We start from the raw sequence: 17,985 nt of genomic DNA, 5'->3' as shown, positions 1-17,985 counted from the left end.
TTTCCGAGTTGTTTGTTTGTTTGGGTCATGGTAGTGGTATAGTTAGTTGCTCAATCTGAAGTTGTGATGTTGGGTTGGAAAATATTTAATTGAAGTTGTGTTTTTGAACTTGAGAATATGAATTAGTTTGAAAGCAAAGTGCAGTTTCATTCTCGGTTGTTTCAGCTTAATGTAAAATAGTTGCAGAAAGTTTCAAAAATGCAGAATTCTTCTACGTTGCATGCATGAAAATTCAGGAAAAATTACACTTTAACCCTTCAGGTTTCACCTTATGTTACTATGACCCAACAAATAGAATAATTTCTTCAATTGGATCCCTGTGATTTTTGCAGTAATGCCATAAAAGCCCACCAATACTCTAAATTCTTGCAATTGGGTCATGAAATAGTTGCATTTTAACTCTTGCTCGACTTTCCTTGGCTCTTGGACTTCCAAAATTCCTAAAATGTCTCAATTGACTCTGTTTAATTAGATTAGTGGTTGCATTTGGGTCTTTGGTTCACGATGGAGTCCTAAGTTTATTACAAGTTGAACAGTTGTTTGACATTCTATCGTTTGGAAATCTTTGAGACTCTTGAGCGTTTTCATTTGGACTTGAATGACTTCATGTGTTTGCAATTAGGTCCTAAAACACTTGCACTTTAACCCCCTAAGTTCCCCCCTTGTCTTGTTATGGTCCAATTAGTTGAACAATTTAATCACTTTTGTCACTCTAGAATCTTAATTGCTTTTGGTTTGCTTTGACGTGATTTTGGGTAAGACGTTTAATGAATTTTAGGATGCATTTTGAGGATCAATAAGTTTTAATAGATTTTTTTAGCTTGGATTTGTGTTCTAATCACATTTTTGCATTTGATTTTTATGGGTCTCATCTTAAGTCATCCATTTTGGTATTTTATTTTACTCTCTTTCAGAAATTTTCATGTCCTTCTAATTAAGTCCCTCTTGCATTAATTGCTTTGTACATGGTTGGTTTGTCTATGAAAATACTTTAGTTGACTCAATTTAGTGCTTAACTTTCATTTTTCATATTTAATTTTTGTTTCATGTGATTATTTGATAATTTAAGTGGTACCTTGACCTTTTTATTATTTTGGAGGGTAAGTTAGTAATTTCACTACGTTAGGGCGTCGCTTCAAGGGAGGTACACTCTATCCTTCATTTGCACTTCATTTGACCCTACGTGCTCCTACGTGTTATGTGAATATGCATGCCTACTCCGCTTTCCTTACCTCCTTGCATGCATTTACTTGCTTTTTACTTTTATTTAAGTTTTATGGGGTATGTGTACACCTCTTGGCTTGTAATAGATAGGGCTCGGAGAGCATTTGGTCCATTTCCCCTTCCCCTTGGTTGCTTTTGTTATTCATTATGGGGTATGTGTACACCTCTTGGCTTGTAATAGATAGGGCTCGGAGAGCATCTGGTCCATTTCCCCTTCCCCTTGGTTGCTTGTTTTTGTTGCTACATGTTTAATTGCTTTAGTAGGCTCTTGCATCTAGTCGAGCATGCTAAGTGCTACGTGTTATGTGTTTACGAGCGTTTTGGCATGTCTACTTGCTTTCATAACCATGAATGAATGGAATGGATGAATGTACGTCACCACACTAGTCCAACGCTAGTTGTGGCTCATTATTTCATTAGGAATTCATAGAAAGGGCTAGTCCAATGCTAGACCCAATAGGTTCTTTTTTCCTTTTTTTCATTAAGTGCATGATCACCACATATCACGCATTTTTCCTTAGTTTATCATTTGGTATGTTCCTCAAACCCTTTCCCCTTCACTTTAGGACTTGCATCTCATGCTAGTTAGGGTTCATTTGCGTGAAAGTCCCCTTCTGATAAGGGAAACGAGCGAGTGTGGCTACTCAATAGCCTTAGCACGCTAGTTTTGCCTTCTAATCAAAGGGAAAATCAAAGTCGAAAAGTTAGGAGTCCACCCCCGTACCCGACTTGTTGCATTCCTCTAGGGTCATACTTTCATTTTTATCACCTACATACTCCCTTAACCACATTTTTTCACATTTCTCAAACCGTACTTCATTTTACTACATTTTACCCATCACTTGCTTATTTTCACTTCACAAATGACATTTCACTTTACATTATATATCTATTATTCTATTTTCATACACTTGCACACGAAAAACACTTGAACTTTATACAATTTCACACAAGCACCTTGCATTTACCTTTCTTGCATCTTTCATACACTTTCATACTTGCACACATTTGCATTAATCGACCTCTATGAGGTTTTCATTTGTTGGCCGCCACAACTCATGTGGTTTGGGACCAAAAGCCTCACGAGAGACATCGTAGAATCTAGGATTGCATTTTTCTTTCCGTTTTGCATTCACATAGTCATATCCAACGTGCGAACATACATTGGGTAGAAAACTAGGAAAGGTAAGGTTAAGTCGCGCAACTAGCCTTGGCTAGGTCAAAGGGGTGCCTTGGATTCTATCCTTGCCTTCCCCTTTGTCAAACGTGACTCCCGAACCTTTTTTCTTTGGCTTACGTGGATTAGGAGTCGTTTTTAAAAGGGTTTTTACTACTTTGTCTTTAAAAATTTTTAGGTGACTTGGTACACCTTATTCATTACCAAGTGGCGACTCCAATTTCTCATTCAAAAACCCTTTTGAAAACTATTTTTTGGGTCGAATCGTCGCTTTTTCAAGTCCCATATTAGACCCATATCTTTTTCAACTCACAAAAATCATTTTCCAATCAAAATTGAATCAAAAACATTTTTCTCAAACCATTTATTTTTCTTATCGAAAAGTGGGGCGCGACAGCTTCTTTTCTTGGGTTTGTAAGGTAAGAGACTAAGGAACCTTTCCTTTGATCTTGATAATGTTCAATTAGTGATTGGTGGTGGTTGAATAAGCGATTTTATGGTTGATTTCCTGATTTTGGTTGAAAATGATGAAGTTTTATTATTTTTGGGGATTTTTCTGTTTTCATATGGATATGATTATGGGGTCATGTATGATGATTGGAAATGATGTTTAATGACTCTAGGAGATGGAAAAAGTGATTAATTGCAATCAATTTCTGTTTTGGAAAGAAAAGTGGAAAACTAGGTTTCAATGTTCTTCATTCTGTCCGAATTTATAGCTCATAGATAGAGGCCGAATTAGCCTTAGCTTAAAACATGAAAGTTGTATGGAATGACATTTTAAAGGTGTCTACAAAATTTCAGGACAATTGGAGTAGTATGGAATGAGAAAAGTTGAAATTACTCACCCCAAAAATATTTTATTCCCCTCCACAGTGCTAAAGGCGAAGGAAGGATTTGTTGTGCTTATTCACGTGAATGGATGGCTTATATTTTGGACAATTTGGATTTGGAATCATTTGATGTATAGTTGGGAATTAGTTTCCGCTGCATTTGTGACATGTAATTATTGGAGACTTGGATGTATATTTGTGGACCATGTGATGTATTTTTGAGATTTATATTGTAATTTGTTTGAGGTTTGTAGTGAGTGAGTCCCGGCGAGAGCTGGGCAGGCGGCCCGCCGAACCCTCTGGTTTGCCTTAGGGGAAGGTGGGGCCGTCACAGAAAATGCGCACTTCAGATACCTTGTGGACCAGATTTAAGCGTACGAAACATGTCGCAGTCACGGAGCATCTAACCACTGCTCCTGCCAGCCAGAGAAGCTCAGCTATTTGGAAGAGAATGTTGCGAGTTAGGGACTTCGTTGAGGAACATTCGCAAACCTTGATTAAGAATGGAAGTGCTTCCTTCTGGTGTGACAACTGGATAGGCTCCGGTCCGTTGGGCAAGCATCGCTTGCACGTCCCCTCCCCGAACCTCTGCCTTCGGGATGTATTGCATGATAACATTTGGCACTTGGACCAGGTGAGCCTTTCCAGCGAGGAGATGTTGCGTATTCAACATTCACAGGTGCGGCTCAGTCCGGGAGCTGCTCCTGACTGCCTAATCTGGTGCCTACTTCGCATGGGGGTTTCCATATATCTTCTGCGTTGGAAAGCCTTCGTGATCACTCTTTCCCAATGCCTTCCCGCGTGTTGCTCTGGAATAAACGCATACCGCTGAAAGTTTCGGTATTCATGTGGAGACTGCTTAATTGCATTCTGCCTTTCCCCGACATTTTGCAGCGGTTGGGCTTTAATTTACCCTCCAAGTGACCTTACTGCGAAAGTACCTACACACTAGCCCATTGGTTTGTGGAATGTTCTTTGGCAACCCAAGTGTGGAGAAAGCTGGAACAATTGCTAGACATCCGGGCACCTTCTCATCATGATATCATACTGAAACTTCAAGGCTGGTGGAGCAACATTTTAGGTAAATCTGCCATGGCAAAGCTGTCACACATTGTCCCCTTATTTGTCTGCTGGGAACTTTTGAAGGCACGTAATCGGGCCATTTTCGATGCTACTACGCCGTCGGCGACTCATGTTGTGCGCCGGATCCTGCGTTTGATACATTTGGTGGCCCTTGCTCACCCTCTCTCCTTGGCATGCATGGACGATGACCGGCTTCTGAAACGGGGAGTTGTTCCTTTTCTTAAAAAGGCAAAATCTATGCAAGTGCTATCTCTTGCATGGGCTCCGCCTCCTGCATCTTACGTCAAGCTCAATATTGATGGCTCTTCAAGCGGTAATCCTGGAAACTCTGGCGGGGGGGGGGCATTATACGCGATCAGCATGGCCACGTCCTTAGTGCCTTCTCCTCCTTTTACGGGTTTCGGACGAATATGCAAGCAAAGGCCATGGCTCTTCTTGAGGGTTTACATTTATGTATCTCCTTGGGTATGCAGTACATAAAGGTGGAACTGGATTCTCTTGTTCTACTAAATGTCATTAATGGGGAACGCAGGTGCCCCTGGCGCATTGATGAGGTGATAGCTAGGGCCCGGGTAGCCCTTCGTCAAGCTTCCTTTGAATTAACACATTGCTACAGAGAAACCAATGCTGCAGCTGATAGCCTTGCAAAACGGGCGGTTTCATCTGGCGACTCGAAGGTTTTTGATGCCCTCTCTCTTCCTACACTCACGACAAGCCTCTGTAAGTTAGACTCTAGGCAGTACCCCTACATTCGCTATGTAAGAGTGTGATCGCTCCAAACTTGTAAGGGTTTATTTCTAATAAAGCTTTGAGGGGTGGCGTCCCTCTCCCGGTTTGGGGTTTTGCCTAAAAAAAAAAGAGTCGATTTTGAAGAGATCATCAATTTCATTCAATTCAGTTGACTAGTCTACCTATATTTAGTGCAATTCAGTCGATTTTGAATAAATCATCAATTTCATCCTATCCATTTGACCCGTTTTTTCCCCTTTAGGGTTTAAGTCTAAGGTTCACTAAATAAATTAATCGAGACATTGCATCTCTTTTACACATTATTTTATGTGTTGATCAAACAAAGCAATCCATTCGGACTTTGTCCTCATTTTAGGACAAATGTCTCTTCTTACTCCAATTGGACAAACTTTTCACATTGTTTTTCACTCAATCAGTTGATCGGATTCATCAGGTATTGTATGGTGCCTACCCTAGAGGATTGCATTTTCGTGCTAGGTCTACCCTTAGCATAAAAGGGTTCCCCCATAGGACATGCATACCGATTTAAAGTCTTGCTTACTAACTCAGGGTATTTTTTTTCTTTTGTTTTTCCCCCTCCCCTGCATTCATAAAAATGCTTTAATAAGGTGAAAATATTTTTTCTATATCCGATAAAATTTGAAAATTATAAGCATTACTTGATTCTTGGGCAGGCCTTGCAATGAAAACATGAAGGATCTATCTGGAAGTGCTAGGCTAAAGCCTCTGAGAGACTTTATAATTGATTTTTTCAAAGAAAAATTCTGTTTATTTGATTTGTTAATACATTTTTGTTCCAAAAGAAAGGGAGACAAAAGTGTATATATGTGGAGCTCTTTAGAAGTTTTCTTTTCTCATTTGTATTATAATTGAACGAGAAATTTTGTTTTAAACTTTTTCAACAATAAAGTTTTTAGACAATTATTATTTTGTATATATTCATGTACATTTCATTCTTTTGCTCATTAGAGATTTCATGATGAATTTTAAGAAATAAAACTAAATTGAGATTTCTTCAAACTCCAGCCTGAAAATTCACAAGTGAATGCTAAAAATCTTTGCATACACTAGATTGGTGATCCGAGCTATACAATAAGAGTGCTCAGAATTAAAGGAGGTCACTCAAAAGACCCAATGCAATACCTTTTCCTCCTTCACTGTACAATTCATATTTTGCCCACTTCTATTGGCCAAAAAAAAAAAATCAGTCATATTGATCGATAAATTGCAAATTGGGGCAATCTTTGTTTAAAAATGTCCACTGTGTCTAAACCGATTCAATCCACATCTAAGTGAAAGCAACAATGTACATTATTCTTCTTTGTTTTGAAAATTTGGAATGATACTTCAAGCGTTTGTTTCTCTATCTATACCGATGTTATCATTTGCTCTCCCATTTGAGCCTTTAAGAGAATAATTTCGTTTCAAATAAGAGCCTTAATGATCACTACCCTATATTGAGAAAATTTTCAAATATCAAAAGGGAATGGGTTCTCAATGGGCATCCCGATACTTTGGTTGTCATGAAGCGTAAGAATGATGTTTTGGCCATCGTTTCTACAATCTAAACACTATTTATCCCTTGCATCCTCATTTGAGCTAAAATGGGTGGTTCTTTTCAAAGCACTTATGATCGCACCCCACACCGGGGAAGGAGATTAGAGATTGCAAGAAAAAGAGGAAAGGCAAAAAATGTTAAAATTAAAAGAAGAAAGGGAAATGCAAATTGGGGAAATGTAGTTCTACTATTAATATCTGGGCTTCAATTTTGAAAAAGAAAGAGAAAAGAAAAGGAAGAGTTTTGTCCAGCGGATCACCTATGGATGAACAAGGGTCTTCCTCAGTCAGTTAATTCAGATACATGCAAGGATTTTCGCATTAATGAAAGTTTCCTTTCAGAGTTATTGTAAGGAACGGAATAAAAAGTCAGGTCTTCTTCTTTTCAAATCATACATTCTATCTCTAGTTATCCCTTTTGACCCTTCAGAATAAAATATTTCATTTGGCAACTCCTGAGAATCGCAAACCCCACACTGGGGCAAGTTTGAGTTGAAAAGGGAAGAAAAGTCTTAAGAGGTGAAGAGTGCTAAAACAACAAAAGCAAAAGGAAAAAAGAAGAAGAAAAGAGAACCTCGATTAAGCATAAACTGGGGCAAATTTTGGAAAATTTCAAAGAATGGCAGAAGGCCAAAAAGGGAAAAAGAAACAAATAAAAGAGAAAATAGCCTCAATTGAGAATAAATTGGGGCAAGTTCTGATTTAACCCTAAAAGAGGGTTGATACAATAATGCGATCTCAGATCATTTAAAACCACTTTTGAAAATCCACTTTCAAGCCTTAACTTTTCTAAGTAGCCCACCAGACCCCATTACAAAAGCCGGAAGTCCTGACTTCTGTTCTTTGCAATATCTCTGTCAAGGAATTTTCTAATTGGCAAGTGATGCTCATATACTGATGCCAGGAAATTTTAGATGTATTTCTGAATTGATTAGGTAACCCATAAGGACACCTTTGAAAAAAGAAAAAGAAGAAAGAAAAAGAAGAAAAAACAAGAAAAGTAAATGCAAATGAAATACGAAAGATTCGATGGTGAAGTCCCTGTTGAGTGGTGATAAAAGTCAAAATCTTCGAGTTCAAAATAGGGGCAATTTTGGAAAAAGTACGATCTTTAGTGCAATGTCCTTGAAAATCTTATTTTTTTGACTATCGCTTTCAAGCCATATTACAAGCTCATAAAGTCCATCGCTGACTTATCCTTCATGACAACCCAAAGTGAGGATCAAACTCGTAAGAAATCCATCAATCATTTGTAATCATAAGGGTATAACCAGTTTTCACATGTTTAGCTATCATTTTTACCCATATGTTGCAAGTTTAAAACTTATATGTTGACTAAGTTTTCTTAAGAAATGAGGGTGACAAACTATTTGCTTTCACTAAGATGTGATATTGAATGGATTACATACAATTTGGGCACAAGAATAAGACAGATCCTAACCTCTCATTTTTCCTTAGCCATCTCAAAAGCAGAAATAACACCCACTTGATTGGTCCTGAAAGATGAGTTAACAAGGAGTGGTGACCCATTACCCTAAGCATTGATGCTAAAGTGAGAAAGAAATCTTTTGTAATTTGGTATTATTTTGAGAAATTCATCATGAAATTTTCTGTATGAGTTTAGGCAAGATACTTAGATTTCTTCACATTATATGTTAGGAAACACAGTTTCTTACTTTGTTCAAACAAATGGAGCGTCATCCAAACAAAATTTTTACAATCAAATGGGCCCACACTGGAGCAAATTTTTATTTGTGAGATTTCGCAAAATAAGCCCACATTGGGGCAAATTTTTTGTAATACATTTGAGGATGTCAAACCAATCACGCTGCTCTTTTCATGAGTAGTAGTTGCATTAATTTTTAAAATAAGAAATTTAAGTGCATGATGTACTTTGATATACCCCTTGGTGTGAGACCCCGTAAGTTTCTCATTTTCTGGGTTTTATTCTATTTAATGGCATATTTTTCTGCATTTCTTTATTAGGAAAAATTCTAGATAAGTTTTATGAGTAAATATTCTTTTTTAGATGATTTTCTAGTGTCGGTTAGTTTTCGAGAAAATAAGAGCGTATATCGGACGTGGGACTCGCTAGTGCGAAAAGTTCGGAAAAATTCGGCCAGTTAGGTTAAGTTTTGGATACTGGGTTTAATTTACCAGGTGTTATGAGATATTTAGAGATTGCCAAGTGGATAGGTGTGAGAGAGACAAAAAGTTAGGCAAGCAATTAATGAAAGTGACATGTGTCACTTGGAGATTTATTCCTACATTTGACTTACTATTCATCTTTTTACCATTTTACTAAATAAACCCAAAAATTGACCAAAAACTCTCCAAATTTCAAAGCTTCTTGGCCGAACCTCTTCCTACAAGAAAAGAAAGAAAAGCTTCCAAGTTTCTTGCTCCAATCTTGCCCAATCTCACAAACTAACCGTTTAATCTTGAATTCCTTCAATAAAACCTCTTAGTTTAGTGCTTGTAAGGTGATTGGTGAAGTTGTTTGGAAGGCTAAGGTGTTGAACTGCTTCCTTTCTTGTCTTATAAGGTGAGTGACTAAGGGACTACTCTTGTCTTTCCAATAATGCTTAATTAGTGACCTACGTGAGTTAAGGAGATAATTTTTGGTGTTATTTTGTGATTTTGGTTGAAATTGGTGAAGTTTTATATTTATTTGGGATTTTTCTGTTTTCATATGATTCATATGTTGTGGCCATGTATGATGATTGGAAATGACCTAAAATGAAGCTTTAGAGTGTGAATGGTGGTTAATTGCAGAAAATTTCTGTTTTGGAAAGAAAATTTAAAAGTTAGGGTTTCATTTTCCCCAATTCTGCCTGGCACTGTACCTCATAGTTAGAGACTGAATTGGCCTTGGGTTAAAACATGAAAGTTGTAGGGAATGATATTTTAGGGATTCCTACAAAATTTCAGGTCAATCGGACCATTGTAGCTTGTGAAAAGACCGAAATACCCCTGCTGCCCTGGTTTTACCCGAACTTGAGAATTGCTTCTGTAATTGGTTATTTTGGCTGGGAATACTTCTGATTTGGTTGTTGATGTCTTCTGATGAATTGTATCCTTGTATCTTAGCTTTCGGATGGCTTTGGAATCACCCGATTTGGACTTAGGTAGCCTGACTTATGATGTTTGAACCAGAATACGGTTTGTGAACCTGTTTTTGCGGTTCTGGTGTAGTATATTGCATATTTGACCTGGTTACACTCGAAACTGGACTGAGTGACCTTCTGTACCATGGTATCCCTATCTGTTAGCTTCGAAACGGTGTGTCTTGCACCTTCATCTGATAATCGTAGCGCCAATGGTACCAAAACCGTAAAATGATGTCAAAACCTATTTTTATCCGGAAATGTTTCTAGCTTGATTTTTGTATTTATTTTTGTATTTATATGAATTTAAGCCTAGTGAATGGCTTTTGGACATGAGATTATTCTATATAAGATGTTGGGACTGATTGGAGGAAAATAATGAAGCCATTAATGGCTGGAAAATAGTTAAATACAAAAGGGCGTGCTGCCCAAATTTTCGCTCAATGACTAAGTTTCTATTTGAACTTGTATATTTTTCGTTTGGCAAATACTATGACCATTTTCCATCTTAGAACATGCTACCTTTTCCATTTGAACCTTCAAATGTTTATTTACTACTTCATACCACACCTTTATGTGTCTTACTCGTAACTAGTCGAGTTCCTTGTTTCCACTTACTTGTTTTGTTAGGTGAATTGTAATATGCTTTCTTGTCGCATCTTAGGTTTTCACGGTGACCGGGGGTAATATCCGGTAGGATTTTAGACGTTGTTTTGCGTATAAATAGGTAAGTGTTCCTTGTTTGTTATGTTTCATGATTATATGGCTTGTATGAATGATTGATAACATGGTAAATGCTTTCAATGATTGCCAAAACGAGTTTTCGAGGCGAGTGTGTACTTTATCGTACTCAGCCTAAATGGTTGTCAAATTCTAATGATTGAACGATTGAAATGTTAGTTGTGCATGAATGTAAGCCTTTTGGCTGAACTGGCCACTGCCCCTTGTTACCGGTCGTCTCGAGCCAGAAGCGGACTCGGTCGGGCGATTAGGAACCTAGGTGAACGTTTTGGTATACTCGAGTATTACCTTGTAGGTTGGTGGAGGTTGGTGGAGCCTGGACAATGTCCGGGATAGGGTGAATGAATGAATGAACGCATGAATGAACGAGGGGTTTTACTTATACAAAATGCATTTTCAAATGATCGAAGGTATAAGGGAACTAAAGGAGAATGAACGAACGAACGAATGAACGAATGGCTCCTTATGAACCCGTATCCTCTTAATGAAGGTGTTTATCGCTTTATCTTATATTTGTATCTTGAATTATTGGCTACATGTAATGAATGCAATGCACTTCTTGTTTGCCTACGTGTTCGGAACCTCACTGAGCTTTTAACTCATTCCTTTAGTTGTGTTTTCCTTAACAGGGGAAGGCGAGCAAGGATGAGAGCCTGTATAGACTAGCTGGGTCTAGCTCTTGGTTTTCTTTTGTAATGGTTCTCGCTCTAGTGCTTGGCACGGGTTGGTTGTATGGTGAATTGAGAACCTCTGTATATTTGACGGTTGTACTTCCTTCTGAGATATCTATGTATATAAGTTTTGTTTTAAGTTTTGGATCCTCATTTTGTTTTTCTTGTGGTTCTATTTCTGATTTGTGTGGGTGAACGGCTGAGTTCCGGCGAGAGCTAGGCAGGCGGTCCACCGAACCCTTTGGTTCGCCTTAGGGGGAGATGGGGCTGTCACACTTGTGCAGGTATTCATGATTCAAAATGAAGAAGAAGCATCAATTGAGGTGGAAGGCCGATGCTGGAAAAGAAAAGGAAGAAGAAAGAAGAAGGGCCCACACTAGGGATTGGGTCTTATACCACTGACCATTAACAAAAATCCCGTTGGGTCTGGACTTTGTGCCACCAACATCACGTTGGGCCTGGATTTCGTGCCGCCAACATCACAAACATCACGTTGGGCCTGGATTTTGTGCCGCCAACATCACAAAGATCACGTTGGGCCTGGACTTTATGCCGCCAACATCTCGTTGGGTTTGGATTTTGTGCAACCAAGGCAGGCTCGGGTGTTATCCCACTAACCGACTATCATTGCAGGTTCGGGTTTAATCCTACTGACTAATTATCAAGGCAGGTTCAGGTTTAATCCCACTGACCAATTTATCATACTGGGGCAAATTATTTTTGGAAAGATTCTCAAAAATAAAAAAGTAAAAAAAAATCATCAAAAAAAAAATCAAAAAGTCAAAAAATAAAAAAAAAACAACAAAAATCAAGAAATCAAAAAATCAAAAATCAAATGAAGTTTTATCACGGCAGGCTCTGGTTTAATCCCACTGACCGATTATCAAGGAATTTTCATTTACACTGCTACTAGCCATTGGTCAGTTCCACAAGTGAGCATTTCCATTTACACTGCCACTAGCCGTGGGTTAGTCCCACTAGCAAGTGCGATGCCCCGACTTTTAGGATATTACGGTTTCTATATTTTATTTTTTGTTTTAAGACATTGTTTTGTTTTAAAGATTAGAAACCCTAAATTCTACTCAAAAGAAAAAAAAACTTAGTTTATTTGTGACTAACCGGTTTTCTTAAATCTCTTATATTTTAATCGAAACGCTAATTGTAAACAATAGAATTGTAAAATTCCTCACATTTTTCGTAAAATTCCCTTTTATTTGGAAATTATTACTTTCTAATAGCCTTACTTCCCAATCACATCACAATAAGTGTAAATGAACATAAAATCTAGGGTTTCTTTTTTTTTTTCATTTTCAAGTTAGCGCGAATTAGGGTTTTTACGCCTTTTCGTAGTGTGACTATCCGGTACAGATGGTGGATCAAATTTGGTGCTTAAGAGTGAGTTTTAGATGATATTAAGTGTGTGATTAGAAGTGATAATAATAAGTTAGTTAATTATAAGATAAAACCCTAGTATACGTGATTTAAGAAAAAACGGGTTGAATCAACGGGCACCGTTTGTTACCGAGTGAGTGCACCACTTGAGCACTACTTTATTAACATAATCTCCTTGCTATTAAGTGATTAATATCAGCCCCAAAATATCTTCAAGGCAGCCGAAATATTGGACCAAAAATAAGAGAGAAAAGAACAAAATTTGACTACCAATCAAAGTGTGACACTTGTCACCTTTGACCCAAATTCATTTCTATCATTTTTAACCGTCTTGAAGCTTCATTGAGCCTTCATTTTCTACCTAGCAGCCATGAGAGAGAGAGGGAGAAGAGTGAAGAGAGCTTTCCAATTTCCAACCTTGAATCCAACATTTAGAGTGAAAACAAGAAAAACTAAACCGATTAATCACTAGTTTGGGAGCTTGGGAAGCTTAAGGAACCAAAAAATTCAAGGGGAAGTGGAGGATAACTCTAGCAAGCTTTGTTTTGAGGTAATATGGCTGCGCACACTTTTCTTTGTCCTTTAATCATGTTGGAGTTGCTTAGTAGCTTGTATTTGTGGTTATAATAATGCTTATATCAAGTGATTTTGGATGATTGGAATGATGCAATTGAGTTAGGGTTTGAATGATACCATCCTCATACATGTTGTATGGATGGTGTATGATGTATATATGTTGGTATAAGAGGTGGTAGTGATGGTTTCAAGCTAAAAATGAGATTTATATCTTGATTGTAGCAAATTTCCAGAATTGAAGTTAGTATGTACCCTGCTCTGTTCGGTTTCATTTCACCATGTTAGAGGCTGAATTTGTCTTAGCATAAAACATGAAAGTTGTATAAAATGATATTTTATAGTTGTCAACAAAATTTCAGCCCAATCAAAGCACTGTAGCTCTTGAAAAGACAAAACTACCCCTGAGACTGCCTTAGGTAGAGTCCAGCGGACAGTTTTGACATTTCCTCGGGTTGGCTGCATTTTACACCTTGATCCGTACCAAAACAGTCTTTTCCCAAAACATGAACCTTTTATCCCTATGTTTCAGCTTTCCAACGCAACTGAAAACACCTCAATTGGACTTCGGTAGCCTGAGTTATTATCGTTTACGTATAATGCAGTTAACTAGCCCGAATGTGAGATTTTGGTTCTGTAATCCGGACTTTTGACCAAGATACACTATGAACTGGACTGAGTAGTCATCAAAGTTGTAGCACTCTGTCTTAGCTTTGAAACGGTATAAATTTCACCCTACTCCGATAAGCATAGCTTCATTTGTGTCCGATATACTAAGTGACGTCAAATCTGCCTTTGATTTTAGGCCTTCAACTTCATTTCCGGTCAATTTTTCTAGCTTGGTTTGGTAATCAAATGACATTGAGCCTATTGAATGGCTATTTATGTTGTGTGTAATGTTGGGACTGATTGAGGAAAAGAATGAGGGCATAAATGGCTGGAAAATAGGTAAATACAAAAGGCGTGCAGCCCAAATTTACGCCCGAGGACTAGAAAGAGATACTTACGACTTGAGTAAGGCTTGAGAGCGAATACCACGTGAACCATCTAGGATATTTGCATCTTGTTTATTGAGGTCCATAAGTTAGAATTCGGCCGAACCTTGTACCCTTTGGAAGAAATGGAAATAACGACAACTTGAAATATGTTTTCCTCGTTCTTTCGACTCCAATTGGAGTTCTAAAGTTTTAACCGCTTCCTTACTGAAAGTAAACGAGCGAGCATGAATTTTTCGGGATTTGATAAGTATCTTGAATACTAATTAAACGAGTTGCATTTACTTGATTTTCTTGAAGCGAAACTCCTATTTTTCGAACTTTTGAGAAGTTTACATTCAGAAATGATATTTTATCGCAGATTTGGACTCCAACCAAGGAGTTGGATCGGAATGTGATTTTTGAGAGGCACTAGACTTTTGGCGAGTGCTTCCAAATACCTAATTGAACTGGACACTATTTTCAATACTTGACCATTGTGATTTAATGATATGTAATTTGTTGATCGGGCAAGAGTGTATTTTATCGCACTTGTCCTAATATGATATATACTTGTTTATTGTTGCAATTGATTTGATATACTTGTACTTGAGTTGTAAGTGTGGAGCGGCAGTATGCACCACACTCAGTCCGAGTGGGAGATGCCTCTCATTCGCGTCTCCGTACTTTTATTTCAATTCAGTCGATTGGAGTGTTACCTCATCGACTTTTGGGGACCCCAAACCCCACTGGCTAGTTAATCGAGTCGAGCCGGCAAGGGCTTGGTCGATTAGATAATGAACCATGCGTAGTTAGTGATGTCTAGTGGAGTGTTATCTCCTCGACTAATCGGTATTCTCGAGTATTACCACAAGTGTTTATTGAGGATTTTGGACCCAGTAGGGGATGTGAATGGTGGACGGAGAGTAGTGTAAGTGGTGCTCTACTGGTTTGGTTACTTGCTTGAAAGTTGACGGAGTGTCAACTATTACTTGATCAAGCTCTGGTGATGCGTTGGGAATTTGGCTCCTGAGAGCCATCCGCATCCTTATACTTTGGAATAATTATTGCTTATTGGATTATTGTTTCTTCTGAAAAACTTTTACACTCGCTCACTTTGAGATTTGCAACTTGAAGTATTATTGTTCACTTTTATGAACTTTTGATGCTCATTAATTTGCTACGTTGATATTCGTACTTTTAAAATGGTCAATTTGTTATTTGGAACCTCACTGGACTTTTAGCTCATTCCACACTATTTGCTTTCCTTACAGGGGTTACGAACGAGGCGTGAGACGTGTACAGGCTAGCGTAGTCTAGTTATTTTGAGTTTTGAATTTGTACTCGCGCCATATCTCGACTAGGGTGATTTGTACTTGAATTGTAAACACTTTGAAAACTTTTGGTGTGTAGAAGTTTTGTATCTGGATTTGTGCATCGATGTATATTATAAGTTTGAATTGTGATGTTATTTATTGTATATGGATGTATGCGTGAGATACGAGTGAGTGAGTCCTGGCGAGAGCTGGGTAGGCGACCTGTCGAACCCTTTGGTACGCCTTAGGGGGAGGTGGGGCCGTCACAGATGGTATCAGAGCTCCTATCGAGCTCATGCCGGGAGAGGGTTCTCGGATTGTGGGGATTGGCTTGCTAAGTGTGAAATAAATGTCTATTGTTGGGGACTTTAGATATGTATGTTGGGTAGGAATCTCAAAAGTGGTTGATTTTCTCTTGAGCGTAGCTAACTCAGGTGGGGAATGTGGCGATCCCACCTCCCCCTAATGCGTACCAATGGGTTCGGCGGACTGCCTGCCCAGCTCTCGCCAAGACTCACTCACTCGTATCACATGCATACATCCATAGACCATAAATAACATCGCAATTCAAGCTTATAATTTACATTGATGCACAATCAAGATACAAAACCTCAATATACCCGAACTGGTTCAAAGTGTATACAATCTGGATACAAAACATTCTATTCGAGTAATAGCGCGAGTACAAGTCAAAAGTCAAAACAACTAGTCTATACTAGACTTTACATATCTCACGCCTCGCTCGTACCCCTGAAAGGAAAACAAAAGGAGTGGAATGAGCTAAAAGCCCAGTGAGGTTCCAAATAGCAAATTGACCATTATTTATAAGTACAAGTTTTCGATATAGCAAAGTAACGAGCATGAAGAGTTCATAAAAGTGAGCAATAACATGTCAAGTGAAAATCTCAAAATGAGCGAGTGTAAAAGTTTTTCAAAAGAAACAATAATCCAATAAACAATAATCACTCCAAAGTATAAGGATACGGATGGCTCTCAGGAGCCAAATTCCCATTACATTACCAGAAGCTTGATCACGTAGTAGTTGACACTTCGTTAACTTTCAAGTAAGTAACCATTCCAGTAGAACACCACTTAAACGACTCTCCGTCCACCGTTCAAACCCCCAGCTGGGCCCAAAATCCTCAAGAAACACGGGTGGTAATACTCGAGTATACCGATTAGTCGAGGAGATATCACTCCACTCGATAAAACAAGAGACCCAGGGTTCGTTACCCAATCGACCAAGCCCTTGCCGGCTCGACTTAAGTAACTCGCCGTAGGGTTTCTGGAATTCCAGGAAGTTCGCGCATCATAAACAAGTATATCAAGTCAATTGAAACAATAAATAAGTATATATCACATAAGGGCAAGTGCGATAAAGTACACTCTTGCCCTAACAATTCACGTATATAACATGTAATCATATTGGTCACGTATCAAGTTCAAGTATCAAGTTCAATTCGGTATTTGAAAGCACTCACCAAAACAAGTATAGTGCTTTAATGATCTCGTCCAGATGGTACTCCTGGCTTGGAGTCCAAATCTGCGATAAAAAGTTGCTTAAGAACTTGGAAAAACATGTAAGGTTCGAAACTTAGACGTTTCATTCAATAAAGGTCAAGAAATTGAAATTCACTGGGTGAATAATCACAAAATGGTTGCTCGTTTTTCAAACTGAACATTTTTGTAACATGTATACTTGGAAATAACCTTTAAGTCAAAAGTGCAAGAAAAACGGGTTTACATTGATTATTTTGTCTTTTCCTCAAGGGTACAAGTCCGGCTAGGTTTTAACATATACCCCTCAACAAAAAGATAGCCAAAGTTCTAGATGGTTCAAGTACTATTCATATCAACTTGACCCAAGTCGCAAGTGTCTCTCTATAGTCTTTGCGCGTAAATTTGGCCAGCATGCCCTTTGTGTTTACCTAATTTTCCAGCCATTTAGGCTTCATTCTTTTACTCAATCCAATCCAAAGTTATTCATATCTCAAATTCAGTTCAATAGCCATTCCATAGGCTTAAAACAATACAAGAACAAAGATTAAGTTAATAACAAGTGCAGAAATGAAAATTAACAAAAGACAGTTTTGACGGGTTTTTACGGAAATGACACAACTGATACTATGCTTATCGAATTGAGACACAACTTATACCGTTTCGAAGCTAAGATGAAGGCCTACAATTTTTATGAAGATCACTTGGTCCAATTTCCAGTGTAACCTGGTCAAATTCCCAATTCATATAACCTGGTTCCAACTATTCGGCTAATCAACCGTCCTGCATTCAAATGACCATATCTCAGTCTACCGAGGTCCGTTTAAGATGTTCTTAGTGGAGTTGAAAAGCTAAGACAGGGTACTAAAACTTTCATGTTTTGAAAAATGGCTAAATCCGGACGAATTATAGTGAATAAACACAACCAAAAAGACTAAACTGTCCACGCGGAACTCTGGAATGAAACCTAGAACTGCGAGGGTATTTTGGTCTTTCACAGTCTACATAGCTCCGATTGGGCTGAAATTTTGTAGTCACCTATAAAATACCATTCTATACAACTTTCATGTTTTGGACCAAGCCTAATTTG

This window comes from Coffea arabica, chromosome 1c (genome assembly GCF_036785885.1).
Source record: "Coffea arabica cultivar ET-39 chromosome 1c, Coffea Arabica ET-39 HiFi, whole genome shotgun sequence".
In the NCBI taxonomy this organism is placed as follows: Eukaryota; Viridiplantae; Streptophyta; class Magnoliopsida; order Gentianales; family Rubiaceae; genus Coffea; species Coffea arabica.
Note: the sequence above shows the minus strand (reverse complement) of the source record.